We start from the raw sequence: 15,470 nt of genomic DNA on the forward strand, positions 1-15,470 counted from the left end.
GGTTAAGTGATTTACCCAAGGGGGTGACCGCTTGAAATTCCCATCCAAGCGTTTCTGTCTTCAGAGATGGGAATTCTTAGCCCTTCGGCTGCTCCATCTTCCAAAAGCTTAGACAGGCACAGCAGACTCCTCTTGGTTCATTTGGCTCATCCATGTCGACGTTTTGCTATGGCGTGCCCAGGACTTGGGTTTAGAAAAGTCCTACGTTTTACCTGTTCCCTCGGGTGCATTCGTTCTTTATCCCCCGCAATGTTCCTTCAGGGAGTAGAGTCACTTTGCTTTATGACAAAGAGGCCTGGGGAGGGCATTTTGGGGAAGGAGCTAGCTCTGTTCTCACCCATCCGGACTGACGGGAGCTGGTGAGAGGGCCCCCCCCCACCGGGGGGGAGAGATGGGACATAAGCATAGAGTCACCTTGTGGCAGAACACAGGGGGAAGACCGGGCTACCGAATGCGTGTGGAAGAAAGCAGCTGTGTTTCTTTCACAAACCTTTGGAGGTCAAGGGTAGGCTACCATGACAGACGGAGGCTCTGGGAGGCGCACACACTGTGAGTTTCCAGCCACTCGGGATTCTTCAGTATGAACACCCACTGGATGCTCATGAGCGGGACCGGAGGCAGGGCCAGGGGCCAGACGGCATCCCCCACCGGGGGAGGCCAGCTGCAGGTAAAGCTTGACACATCGCTCAGACCCTTTCCCCTAAGGAGCAGAAGCCTCAAGTCACCTGTGGGAGGGCAGCTATCCCCGTCACCCCCAGATCAAAAGCAAAAAGCCATTAGGGCTGGGAGGAGGGAACAACTCCACCCCCCCCCACCCCGGGTGAAGGAGGAGGAAGCGTCCAGGGGCCACATCAGCAGAAGCACCTTCAGCCGGGGGCGGAGAAGGACCAGAGAGAAAGGCGCACCCCCGCAACCTGAGCCCCAGGGTGGGCCTAAGAGCAGGTGACAACCAGCCACGCGGTCCGGGGATGGCACGGCCAGGAGGCAGGGAGGTCGTCCTCCAGACTCACCAGCACGCAGACGAGCGAGAGGTACGTTCAGGAACACTTTTTTCCTTCTCCACCCACGGCTAAGTTCAAGGCAGATAATTTTCCTTGTGGACCCGCTTCGTGAAGTTCTTTTCTTTCTTTTTTCCCCCCTTTCAACCTAGTCTATTCTTTTGTGAAAAGTAGACGACTCTGTATCATTCCGGCTTTCCTTTCCCTCCTTAGTCAAGGGGGCTTCTACCACACGGGAGGTCCCAAGGCCACCAGGAATGAGCCGGTTGCTCCGGGATCGCTGGTGGGTTAAAAGCTTCCCCTCCTTTCGGATTCCTGTATTTAGTTTGTTTTCATCAGGCTAAAATTGCTTTTAAAAAATAAAGGAGGGACACCTGGGTGGCTCAGTCAGTTGACTGTCCGACTTGGGCTCGGGTCCTGAACTAGCAGGCTGTGAGTTCGAGCCCCGCGTCAGGCTCTGTGCTGACATCTCGGAGCCTGGAGCCTGCTTTGGATTCTGCATCTCCCTCTCTCTCTGCCCCTCCCCCCGCTCATGCTCTGTCTCTCTCTCTCTCTCTCTCTGTCAAAAATAAATAAACATTAAAAAATAAAAAATAAAGGAGCGGAATGTCCTAATGGTGACAGTTAGTCTATTCCTGGGTTCGAATCCCAGGTCTGGCTATCCCAATTAGGACTATGCGACCTCGGGTCATCTTTTTGCTTTTCTGAAGTTGCTTTGGCATGTGTAAAATATAAACAAATAATACGTATGTACATATTTGGCTCTCGTGCAGACTCCAGAATACCGAACACAAAGAGCCTAGAACAAAGAGATCTTGCCTGGCCTGTAACCGCTGACAGTTACAACAAGTTTCGTTAGTAGATCCTCTGGGGATAAATGTCCTGGAATCTTTAAAAACTACCAAGTGGCCATTTCCAGGCGGGCCTGCTGTCCACTTAGCCCAGAGTGATAATAACATAGCAGAGGCAGGGTTTGGAGTCCACAAGACTATTACCTTAAGGGCAAGGATCGTGGGAAAGGGGATTTATCTTGGTCTCCATCATTCTCTGTCCTAACCAGAAATGACCCAGGGGCAAAAACAACACTCTGTCTGATGTACAAATGATTGCCTCTGAAAAGAAAATAATCAATGAGGTGGGGAGAATCTCAGCCAAAAAGCCAACTATGGTTATTAAGGAGAATCTTAGAAAGTACCAAGGGTATGAGCTCAGCCGTATTTGGGCTGCGAAGCAGGCATTCTCCGTCGGCCAGGGTGACGGTCCTAAGGATTACATCCACAACATCCGAAGAGCAATTTAATTCCCGTATTCCTGACCCACTTACACTAGCGTAATTTGAACCCGGCCCGAGAGACACTGAGCGATGCACAGCCTGCCCTCGCTCCTTTTGGTTCATTCATCCAGATGAAAATTAGTGAGGGCTTCATGTCCCTTTGAAAAGTGTTACGTCTATTGGATTTCACACGTGGCGAAGCGTTGGGGATGGTGAAGGTTTTTTTTAAAAGTCGGTTAACTGATGGTTAGGGGGTTGTGATCACCTCGGATTTTCTTGCTTACTGTGCCCTGCGGGAATCATTCAAGAATCTGTCCGTCAAAGAAATGATACGCCATGGCGGCCTCATTCATGGGTGGCTGTCCTCCCCGAAGGGATGTTTCAACGACATGGAGTTGACTTTGCGGGCCACTTGACCTCTTTGCGATGCCCATTTGGACCTCCACAGACAGTGAGGGTCTCGGCTTGAGCTCCCCCGGAGACAAACAGTGAAATGTAGATTTGCTGGCAGGTTTCCTGAGAAGGGCTTTCAGGTTCGAGATCTGTCGGTAAGTGCGGAAAACAGAGCTGGGCAAAGGGAGCAGTTGAATTGTGATGTGGGGTCGACCAAGGCCTCACCTGGTCCCACAGAGTGTTCTGGAGCAGGGAACGGCCCCTCAGAGTCGTCCTGAGCTGAGGCAACGGGCCCGTCCTCTGTACCACGTATCGAGCACTCACTGGGCTACGCCCGTGGAGGGAACAAATCTTGGGGCCAGGAACTTTCTTCCTGCGAGGCACAGAGCTGTGAACAGCAGCAGCCAACACTCTGAGCGGCTGGGGGGAAACGTGTGCCCCCGTCCTGGGCCGGGCCAGGGGGATGCCTCACAGCTTCTCGTCCACACCTACCCTACGTCCATGAGCAAAATCAAACACAGCTCCCGGCCTCATGGAGCTCACAGTCTAGTGGATATTCACGGTGTTTCTCAGCTTCCTTTTTCTTGACCTCACCATTCATCTTGTCCCTGGTGGCCCTGTCCTCGCTCTGTCTTAGTCCAGCTTCCTTTCCCCCCACCGGACTGTGGAGACAGTTGTGATCATAATTGGGTTTGGGTCAGCACCGGGCTTCCTCCAGCTGGAGAAAAGCGTTCTATTGGCTCAGTGCTGTGTTCCCCAGTGTTCGGCTTATTGAAGTCCTCAGTGGGGGCTCCTGGGTGGCTCAGCCGGTTAAGCGTCCGACTTCGGCTCAGGTCATGATCTCACGCTTCGTGAGGTCGAGCCCCGCGTCGGGCTCTGTGCCGACGGCTCGGAGCCTGGAGCCTGCTTTGGATTCTGTGTCTCCCTCTCTCTCTCTTCCCCTCCCCTGCTCACTTGCTCGCGTGCTCTCTCTCTCTCCCTCTCAAAAATAAACATTAAAAAAAGTTTTTAAAGTCCTCCGTGTATGGTGTTAAAATGGAAGAGGAGAAAATGAATAAATTAATGCTTATCAAGCACAATAACCTCTGGAGGGAAAGAAGTTATGTAACTCTATAAGGGCCGTGGATGTTTATCTAGGTGATGGGAAGTTTTCTCCCTTAGCATTGAGGGAGCCCAGTCTTTTCCAGTAATCAGGTACAATCTCTTATAAAGCTTTTGTAGGAATGGATGAGACACGCAGGGGACTCAGATTATTTCCATTCTACAGAGGAAGAAACTGAGGCGTGGCATAGGCACAGGCTTCCCCTTAAACCACAAACCCATGAAGTGCTGGAAATGATAAAAATAGCTCCAAGTTATCCAGAAGCTACTACTTTCCCTCCCTGTTAGGCCCCACACTGCTATGTTTCCATTTATTGTTACATTTACATTTTTTTTTGTTGTTTACATTTACCTTGGGAGCTAACTATGAGCCAACTGAGGTTCAGAGGGGTTAAGTGACTTGCCGAGATCACACAGCAACTAAATGACAGGATTGGGAACCAGCTTGTCTTATAACGGAGCCCAGGTTCTTTGCACTACCTTATGCCCAGGCGTTCTGGTCTGTGGCTTAGCATTCTGCGAGGTAGGGAACTAGCTCTAGCCTTTGACTTGTGAGCAAAGCAAAGGAGTTTCAGAAAAGAGAGCCAGGGACGTGATTACAGGTGAATTTCGCTCAGGTGAAGGCTGCTGCAAAACCCCGGGTTCCTAGCGTCACAAATGTCACTGAGTTGCTGTGGGAAGAGGACCAGTGAGGAAGGAGGGGGGGGCCTGCCCCAGCTCAGTGGGGTGGACAGTGCAGGGACCCAGCCCTCGGCTCGAGGAAGGGCCCTCGCGGGGAGTGGGCACCTCGGCCTTACCTGTGAGCCTCCTGCAGACACAGCATCAAGGAGCCGCCTAAAGCTTAGCCGGACAGACCAGGTTTCTGTCCCAGACTGACACTCTCCAGGGTGTGCCTTGGCTGTGTCACCTCACCTGCCTGAGGCACAGCGTCCCAACGGGGACATCAGGGATCATCTTTACAGCAAGATGGGCGCTTTACAGCAAGATGGGTTGAGCAAGTCGGACGCTCAACCGACTGAGCCACCTGGCGCCCCATAAACCATGTTTTTGAGCAGAGCGGGACGGCAGCCCCCGGCCCGGCCAGATCACCTCCGTGCATTTTGCCCGCCGAACCGCAGGCTCTCAGGGCACAACTTTATAGAACAGGGAGGGCTTCCTGGTTCCAGCCTAAACCGAGCTGACCTGACGTCGGAGCCTCTGCGTCTCCGATTTCTCAGGAGCCTTCAGCTCTACTGTAATTTGCATTTCACACGGTCCCTGCCCCCCACTTGTCAGCCACCTTGACGGAGTGCCCCCACACCGGGCTCCAGGGCCCTGGCTTGGAAAGGCACAACGTGGAACAGAAACCCACGCGCCTGCTTACCAACTGGGCCCTCGGCTCCTTGAACTTCAGTTGCTCTGTCTGTAAAGCGGGGATACGGTTCACGGACACGCGGGGCTCTGTCCGTGCTCCACGAAAGCCACGAATACGACGAGTAGTAGAATAGCGTCATCATCAAGATGGTCATCACGAAAAGCAAAAAAAAAAAAAAAAAAGTGTGTGCGTGTGTGTGTGTGGAGGGAGGGGGATAAATTCAGAGATTCCATGACTGATAAATTCAGAGAGGCAGAATTATGGAGAATGACCTCAAAGGCATTGATTTCTGACAGATGGCCACCCTGGTTCCGATAAAAGGCAGTCAGCTCTAAGGGGGCCTCAGCTTTAAAACCGCATTTTAACGAGAAGGATTTTTAACTTAGTTATCTGGCTCAGGGGTGCTGGTGATCATTTCATTCATTCCACAAGTATTTCTACTGCCTACCATGGGCAGGGTTTTCAAAATAGAACAACTACCACATTCAGACGAGAGCGGTACACACGATTTCTTGCTAACCGGTCGGAATCCAGTGGGGGTGATACTGAAAAGAGGGCAGCGTGGCCAGTTCCGGGCGCATCAGTTTTCCCAGCATCCTCCTTGCTCCGGGAACCCTTTCCACCACCACACCCCATCTCAGCATGAAGGTCCTCACTTGTTCCCTGGGACCCCCTCCCTCCCTGATGTAAGTCCTGTCTTTGGTTCCCCCCATGCCCCAGTCCCGGCCAGTTCTGAGAAATTAAACAGAGAGAGCATATTTCACATTAGAGTAATGATTATAATCCCATTGAAGCCTCGATCATTCCAGAAACATCCCCAGTGTAAAGTGAAACAGGCCCTTTCGATATATGAGCCTAGAAGGATGTCAGATAATTCTCCCGATTCCATTACAACTACCTTTTTCACTTATAAGTGTGTTCCGATTTATTTATTCATTGCCATCGTCTAGATCTTTATTTCTATTGGCAGAACTGTTGTCAAAATTGGTGACAGATGAAAAAAGCACAGTGTCTTACGTGTCTATAGTAGGTATGTAATCCACAGGAATTATCATTAGTATCAGCCAATAAACCATGATGAATTTAAAAAATAATAATAAAGTGGAACAGGCTGGGCACGAAACACCTTGGCCTAAGGAGCGGAGTCTAATAGGACTACAAGCTCTCCAGCAAAGGATGAGGTACAAGCAGATAGTTTTGCCTCCCACTCTGACATTTGTGCCGGAAGATGGGAGAGGAGGAAGAATGTGCAGGAAGAAAATGGGCCAGATGCTGATGTGGGCTTTGGAAACAAATAAATGAATAAGACGGCCTGAACAAATGCTTACGAACGAAAGAAGGATGTGCCTTGGAATATACTTTTTTTCTCCAAATAGGGACGTTAGCCGTGTTCTGGCTGTGACGCTTTTTGACATTTCCCCCTCCGTCGCAATCTCTAGGGCTAGACCTCTCTCCCCTCCCACCTGACTCATCTCCTGTTTGACCCATTGGATGGATCCTTAAAATGCCCCGTTAGTGAACCCAGCGCTTCTGTGAAATGGTCAGTCCTTAAGTCTGTTTTCCTGACATTTTAAAACAATGATCATATGGAGTGATTTCCCAAACCAAATGAGGCCAAAGGGGTTTTGCAGGGGGATATTCATTTGCATCACAATGTGATTATTTTATTTGTTTATATTCACAGGCTGGGGTCAAAATATCTTCCTTGGGGGGGGGGGGCAGCAATCTTTCAAATCACAATGCAAGTGGAAAGAAAGATTGATTCATTGGGAAATTTTAATTTACAAATGTACAGAAAGAAAACTATGGCTTATAATTTGATGACATTTTGATTAAAATTGTATACTACTGTATGATATGGATTAAAGATCAGGAAATAACAGATTTAACATTTTTGAACCTGACACTCTCTGGAATATTGAATTTGAAATTAGTGTCTTGAGGGCAGAATTGATGTCCCTGTGGTTTACTCCCTCTTGGAATGAATTCGTAGTCATAAAATGCGAAGAGAGGAAAAAAAATATGAGGACAGAATCCTTTAGAGCAGGGACCCACGGTCTGCAGATTGATTCCAAGTGTCCACAAATTCCCCCAGAGACGTATGCTAAAAGTCTAATGAGCATGTTTTCTTCTGGAAAGAAAATTTACATTTTTATCAGATTCTCAAACTTGTCTATGATTTCCCAAACGTTAAGAATCACCATCTTGGGATGCAGACCGTGCTTGGGATTCTCTCTCTCCCTGTCTCTCTATCCCTCACCCGCTTGTCCTCTCTCTCTCTCCGATAAATAAATAAACAAACATTAAAAAAAAAAATCAGTGTCTCAGAGATAAGCCACATCAGTCCTCCTTCAACCAGTTGGGCCACTGCTCCCTCCTTCTAAAATCTGAATGTGTTAGCAACCTGCCCAACATTCGCCAAGAGTGTGAGGAAGAGCTCAGGAACACAAGAATTGAAACCATGCCCCCTAGCACAGTTTGCCTTTCAGCCAAACAATAGAGGCTAAATTGAGTCTTTAAATATATCATTTCCACCGTAAGTAGCTTGTAAATGGCCCATTCACACTGACGGGGAGCTGGGACCTTACCCTTGAACAAACACTCTCCCCTTCCCTTCTCCCGAAATGCCTCCTGAGCATTCTCCCGAAATGCCTCCTGCGCACGTGTTTGGTGCCTTGGCAAGTGTCTGGTCTCCTTTGATGAAGCGGGGAGGCGCCATCCGCTTTGGTTTCATGGAAAAGCACTCCCGTGCCTGCCCTGACACCTGAAACCTCATAGCGCGCTTCTCATCCAACAGGTCTTTCGGGTGTGAGGCCTTTGCAAAGCGGCCCCTGGGATAATAACAGAGAAGATAAAATTTCACAGAGAGGGAGGAAGTGGTGCGAGTGGAAACCTACAGGGGTTAGTTAATTTGCCCGCTCGGCTCCCCGCCTCCCCTTGTCTCCACCGCTGCCGGGGTCTGGCCCCGGGACGCCTGTCTGCACCCGTACTACACAGAGCTGAGCCCGCACATCCTACTTGTGAGTGATCCACCGAGTTCATTCTTCCTCTGCGGGCATAAGGTGCAAACTGCTCTGTCTCTAGCCGGTCGGGACTCAGCAAAGTTGGATCTGAAAGGTTAAACGGCCTGTCGGCCTTCGAGTGACCTCAGTTCCCTTTTCCGGCAAAGCTGGAGAGCACCGCCCCGTGCATCCGTCTTGGGGCGCCCAGAACAGCCTGTTTCCCGCCACTGACTCCAGGAGTTGATGAAGTCCTTTCTCTCCGACACATAAAGAGTCGTCTCCGTGGTCTTATTAAAACTGCAACTTTCACCCGCATGCTTCAGTCGCTTCTCACTTGCTGTCAATTTCCTGACGGCCCAGGGCAGGCGACTGTTAAACGTGACGTCCTATGGAAGTCTCTGGCACCCTGCTAAGTCTAGCTGCGTGGCCGCCTGACCCTTTCACGCTGGAAAGACATGCGGGCCATGTGTTAGGGCAGCTCAGAGATCGACTGTATCTTCGTTGTGTGATCGGGAGAATCCGCAGAGCGGAGGGCGCGTTGGAGCTGAGCCCGCATTGCCTATGATGGTTAACAGGTATCATTTATGGGGTGCTTACCACCGAGCACCGGGAATGTTCCCATCTCGTACTCACAACATCCTACGAAGGAGACACAACTCCAGCTACCCAGGGCACTTTTTGCTGATTCCAGCACCCGTGTCCTCACCCCTCCACCACGCACCTGCTTAGTTCACAAGGCTTGGTGACTGGCAGAAGACGGAAAGCATCCCAGGCTGTGCTTCCATGTTCATGGGGCGGACGGCAGAAATGCAGTCCCAGAGGGCAGGACTGCGGCAGTCTAGAAAATAGGATAGGAATGTTTCTCAACCCCCGCGCTGTCACTCTGTGCCCGGCTTGCCTGAGCACCCCGCAGACACGATTATAATCGCATCCTGATAATGATCTTGACAACCAAATATTATTATCTCAATTTTCACAACTGAAGGGACCCAGAGAGTTGCAATTACTTACCTGAGCCATCAAAGAGTGTCGAAGAGCAGGGCTTTGACCTGGAGTCCCGGTCACTCCTTTCCAACCTCCCGAATCCACTAGAGGAAGAGGAGTTTCCGCAGACCTGATTAAAGACCTCCGGTCTTTAAACCGTGACTATGCCTTTACCTCCGTCCTTTCTTCAACCCCGACGCAGAAGGCAAATTTAAAAAATCCTAGATCCCTTCTATCAAATTGTCTTCCTGTTGTCAGTCGGAACGTTATTGGTTGGATTATCGACTGACAACTCAAAAGAAAAGGGAGTAGATTAATGAGTATTATGTTCTCCATTTTACACATGAAAGAACTTATACTCAGTGTAGGGCCTTGATCAAAATCAGAGAGCCACTATATAGAGGGGGTAGGGATAAATTCATCACTGGTTATAGAGATTAGGAACACGTAAGACACTCAGGACGCTCAGATATTTATCCCTGGCCTCCTCTGGACTATTCTTTTAAGGGATTCAAAGTCAGAATTTGTAGATGGATCTCTTTCCTCATTGTTTGGATTAGGGGTGTTCTATTCCTTGTGTGGTTTGGGGAGATTTGCATTGGACCCACCTTAAACGGTGACAAGTGGTCCTTTGCAGTTCTTTCCTGAAATGTTGGAAGTAGATCCATTCTGAGGCCACTTTCACAGATCTGGATCATCTCTACATAGGAGGCAAGGAAAATCCCCGTGGTTCCGTGGCCCTCGGGGAGACTTTGCAAAAATGCGCTTCCTTCTCCGTTCCAGAAAAGTGAAAACAGCGTGTTTCTCAGATGGTCATAGAGTAAATGCCCAAACGCCCTTTGGGTAGCCACATCACGCTGGTGATATGGCTCTCTAAAGACAGTGGCACTCAGAGGAACCAACTGACAACCACAGAGGTGAAAATCTTATTCCAAGGCACTAAACTCTCATGCAATTATTAGTGATTGAAAACTGCTCAGAGCTTAAAGTTCTACAAGAGCCACACTATGTATTTATTGAGCACCTATTATGGGCCAGATACTCCGTTTAGAAATGGGATGCAAGGGTGAATAACATAAGATTTCTACCTTACCATCTAGAAGTGTCTAAAAACCAAAGAAGCAAGAACACTAGAGTTTGGAAAGTATATAATAGTGGCACTTGAAACAAACAAGAATGCCCAGCCGGGCACTATCCACCTGGGAGAGTCAAGGAAGCCTTCTCCAGAGAGGTGGCAGCTCAGCTGGAATCTGCAGGGTGGATTAGGAGAGCCAGACGAATGGAAAGGGGAGATGGAGAGTGTCCCGTGCCGTTGAAAGATCGTGCAAGGGTCAGGATGTAAGAATGATCATGGTGTTTTAAAAAACCTAGTAGTAATTTGTGTGGCTAAATCGTACAGCTCGGCGGGGAAGAGGCAGGGGGCAGATCGTCAGAGGACATCTCCTATCCTCTCAATAACCGATTCTTCTCCCTAACCAATAATACAATGGTGACTTTGAAGTTTTAGAGACAGAAGCTTTGTCGACACTAAACAAAGTATTTATTTTTTCAAGATTATATTTTAAATGTATTTCCAGGGTCCGAAACGGCCTCTCGTCTAATGCACACCTCTTGTTTGACAAGGGAGGAAACTGAGGCTCAGGGAGGCTTGGTGACTTATCCAAAGTCCCCAACAAGCTTTTTTTTTTTTTAATGTTTATTTATTTTTGAGAGAGACAGAGACAGAATGCGAGTGGGTTAGGGGCAGAGAGAGAGGGAGACACAGAATCCAAAGCAGTCTCCAGGCCCCGAGCTGTCAGCACAGAGCCCAACGCGGGGCTCGAACCCACAAGCTGTGAGATCAAGCTGTGAGATCGTCCGAAGTCGGACGCTCAACCGACTGAGCCACCCAGGCGCCCCTGAAGTCCCCAACAAGCTTTAATCAAGCTTCTCTTTTAGTAAATGCATGACTATCTTACGTTTCTGGATGGCAAGAATATGTATCGCCAAAGTGAATACTTTTTCCAGATCCAGGTACAGTGTTCATACAGCCCCCATTCAGCTGGTGAAAGGACTACGTAGAAACATCCCCCCAAAATCATTCTAGAAATCAGTGATACGGAACTCTTCCAGTCATTCCAATGGTAGCTGTCTATTCCACAGTACATTCTAGCTTCCAACCGTAATAATAATGGATGCTTATATAACGTCTTTTATCCTAGGGATTTACTAGCATCACAGTGCTTAGCTCCCTTCTGATTAGCCATGGGAAAACGTCAGCTCTCGTTTTTTCCGGGAAAAACCCCACTCCCATCACTGGAGCCGGCACCTGGCTTTGGTGTGGAGACTGTGGACGTCGAAGTCGGAATTCTGGAGTTCGAGTCCCACGTGCTCTCTGACCTGGCTGTGTGACCTGGGGCTGAATCTGCCTACGAATCAGCGATTCTCACCTCCCACGTGGATCCAGGCCCACCTCAGAGGGTCGTTGTGAGGATTAAATGTGCACAAAGAGCTTAGCCGGGCACCCAGCATGGTCACAAGGTGGTTGTTGCTGTTGAACTTGCTTCCAGTTAAGCCAGGGACCCTTTGTTTTTGTAAAAAGGGACCAGGAGATAGTTTTTCTCTGTTATGATAATCAGGGTGTTTTTAAAAACCTACGAACTGAGACCTTGCCAAAACAGTATTAACGGTATCGGGCTAATACTCTTGGGTGTGGACCCCACTCTTGGGTCCTTTACTGCGAATACACCTTGCTTCGCATATGTCGGCTCACTTGATTCTCCCACTCATTGTATGAAGTAGGGACTGTTAATTTTCCCGCTTGACAGAGGAGGAAACTGAGGCCCAGAGCCATTCATTAATTCGCTCGGGTGATGCCTCTGTGTCTTCCCAGGGTCAGCTAAAACTCAGCACCGGAGGCCAGGACTGAAATGTTCAGGCTCCGTTTGGGGGGTGCAAACCTGAATGTAAGAGACGGGGGAAGAGTCGAAGCATGGGCAGGCATGTTCCCTGGGAGTTTGGACCTCTCTGGAATGTTTGCAAGGAGAAAGTACACTTGGGAGCAGTGGGCGGAAGGGAGGACCCATTCCCTCCATCCTCTGGATGCCCTTGGATGGAGGTGCCCCTCTCCCCCCACCCCCCAGGAGCTCCATTCTTGCCTCCAGGGCTCGTTCGTTACCCCGCGCGGTCCCCAGCTCAGCAGCTGCTCCGGAAGTCAACGCTGTGAGGCTCCGTCCGAGTTACGATGCGGAGGGGCCACTTGGAACGGGTAGGATGGGGTCAGAAAGAGAGGACGAGGGAGTGCTGGAGGGAGACTGAGAAGGCTGGTGGGGATCGTGTCTCATTCGAGGAGGGCAGCTGTCAGCCCGGTAGCAGAACCCCTGGAACCCAGAGGTACTTTTTTCCCAGGACTGCCCCCAATAAGTAACCACAAACCCGGTGGCTTCAAATAATGGAAATTGATTCTCCCACCATTCTGGAGGCTACGAGTCTGAAAGCAAGGTGTCCTCAGAGCCAAGGCCCTTGAAGGATCCAGGCAAGCATCGGGCTCCCGGCGATCTTGGGTGTTCCTGGGCTTGTGATGCATCACTGTGGTTTCTGTCCAACAATGTGTTGTCGGGACAAGATTTATCTTTGACTTTCTGAGGAGAACAGGTTGCAAAGGAGGGCATTAGGACGGAGTGATTTTAGGGCTGAAGACGGAGAAACAGCAGGTGGACGTCTGTCTGGCCTCACACTGAAGAGGGAGCCATGCCGATACTGCCTGACATCGCCCAGAGGGCGAGAACTTTCTTCTCCTGTGAATAGCTAATGTCCACAGCAGCTGGAGACGGATGTTCAGTGCCTGGGACAGTCACGTCGTTTCAGGATTTTCCTTGTATTGGATTCAGCCAGTCATCGCTTCTATCCATCAGGTCCCGGCAGGAAGCAGGTGCACACTCGAGAGGGGTGTGGAGAGAATTAGTGGGAGAATTAGTGAAGGAACTGTCGACTAAGGTAAGAGCAGGGTTAAGGTGGAACATTCCAAGGCCAGCTGTGGCTAGAAACTGCTGAAACACCTCTCCAGGCCTGAAGTGGCAGGGTTGGGGGGCGTGGGGCGGTGATGTTCCTGGAAGGACCGGCCAGCAGAAGCCAAGGCTTCATGGAGGGAAACCCAGCCACTGGCAGCCAGGGCTTGGCAGGCAGGGAGCCAGGGGAATTAATAATCTGACCCTCTCCTCCCGTCCTTCAATAGTCCCCTGATGCCTGCCGTTGGCCAAGCCCCCCCACCAGGAGCCAGAGCGCAAGAGGCACATTCATGCAGCTAAATGAGAAGAGTTCCAGAAAGTGCAACAGAGAATGTGGAGCACAACACCTTGTAAAATGAGAACGCTTCTTCTTTTTTTTTTTTTTTGAATACCTGACTCTGTTCAAGCCCTTTCCACGTATTGTCTCGTTTAATTTTCACGAAGGAGGCAAAGTATGTGCATGTGTGTGCGCGCGCGTGCGTGCGGGTGCGTGCCCAGGCGCACGCACATGCACGCAAACACGTGCGCACGCATGCACACACACACACACACACACACACACACACACACACTGCAGCGCTTTGGCAACAGCAGAAATGCTGCGGCTCTGTTCGCGCAAGCCCACCGCGGAAGAGAGTCGAATTCTTCCGGGAGGTGTTAATATCGCAGCCTTTAAAAAGCTGCCAGAGAAAATGAGAGTCATTAGCTCAGCCGCAGGCCGGCGACGGGGACAGGAGGAGGGCTGAGCCGCCATTCTGTTCTGCCCTGTCACTGCACAGTGGCGTGTGGTCAGGAGGCAGCTGGGGCTCCACAAAAGCAGGATTACAATGCAGAGCCCTCAGTTTACCCTGGGCCTGGACCAGCAGCGGGGGGACGGGGCAGAGGCGACTTGCCCCATTCGGCCTCACACTTGGGAAGAACACAAAACTCGGAAGCATCCTCCGGGAATGAAAATGCACCTTCGCCTACGGTTCCAGGCTCTCGCATGCATCGAGTCGGAGTGAGGGGAGAGCTCGTTGGGACCACAGATTGCAGGCTCCGCCGCCCACCCTCCCCCACTGTCTCCCGGGACTCCGCTTCAGCAGGAGTCACTAGCACGTCCCTCCCTGACTGTGATGCTGCTGGCTGCGGACCTCCCTGGGAAAGGCCGATTTTGGGGGGTGGGGGGGGGGCCTGTAAGCCTGGGAAAGGCAGGAGGACTCCTCGGGGTCCACATCCAGCCCCGCAGCCTCAGAGGCCAAGCGACTGATCGATGCCAGACGGTGTAGACGCCACCCGCCCTGCAGGGGAAGGGCCCCTCAGGGAGGCTACTGCCGCTGCTGAACCCCCAGTCCCACAGCCCTCAGAATGGTCAGCAGGAAGGGCTCGGTGAACGGGTGTAACTGGATCTTCCGAAGCACTCCAGGACGGGTCCCCTCGCGTCCACGCAAGGCAGGTCCCCTGGAGCCCTGAGCCCAGGGTGCGCCAGGATTGCTCCTTACCCGGATTTGCAGGATGAGCTCACTGCCCCAGTGCCCAGGGGTTCTCCGAGCTGCTAATGACCACCTACCTTCGTGTCAATCGTTACAATCTGCTCTCGCGCCCGGCCATCACCACTTGGCCCCCTGGGGTAAGGCCGTCGCCTCACTAAAAGAAACGGGCTGATGAATTCAAGTCTCCCTTTGGGTCTCGTGCCAGCTGTAAAAAGTGGGGTGAGTTACCCATCCTCTGTCCACCCCATTTTCCCCAGTGCTGAAAGGGTTATCCTAGGACTGATTGGCTGGTTAGCTCTCAGGGTTAACCTCGGCTGGCACCACGGTGGGTGCGAAAAGAGATCCGAGGAAAACAGTGGGTCGTGCCAAGAGTGGCAGGCTGGAGGGATGGGAGGACCGACGGGGATATTGCCGAGGCTATTTAAGTAAGACCTTCCCCGGCTGACAAACGTTCTTTTGGGCCGAAAGAGTATATATGCAGAATGTCTCAAGAAGGAATTCTATGCCTGAGGAAGCTCCCCGACTGGAGTGGGTCCAGACCCCAAAAAGGGTCCCCGGAATGGCTGTGGCTTTCCACCACAGCTTTTGCAATTCTACCTCTGGGTAGAGAAAGGAAAGGAAAACCTACGGCCGCACAAGAACTTGCCCGTGAATGTTCATAACCACGTTGTCCATAATGGCCACAAGGTGCAACCCAAACATTTAACGTAACAGCCCCAAATGTCCGTCAGCTTATGAATGGACAAATAGCAGGTAGTATATCCATGCAATGGAATATTGTTTGGCCACAATAAGAAATGAGGTCCTGACACAGGCTACAACATGGATCAAAAGTTATGCCAAGTGGCAGACCCGTCACAAAAGACCACATGATTCTATCGACATGAAATGTCCCGACTACACCAAT

Source organism: Acinonyx jubatus, chromosome E4, assembly GCF_027475565.1.
Source record: "Acinonyx jubatus isolate Ajub_Pintada_27869175 chromosome E4, VMU_Ajub_asm_v1.0, whole genome shotgun sequence".
NCBI classification, from domain to species: Eukaryota; Metazoa; Chordata; class Mammalia; order Carnivora; family Felidae; genus Acinonyx; species Acinonyx jubatus.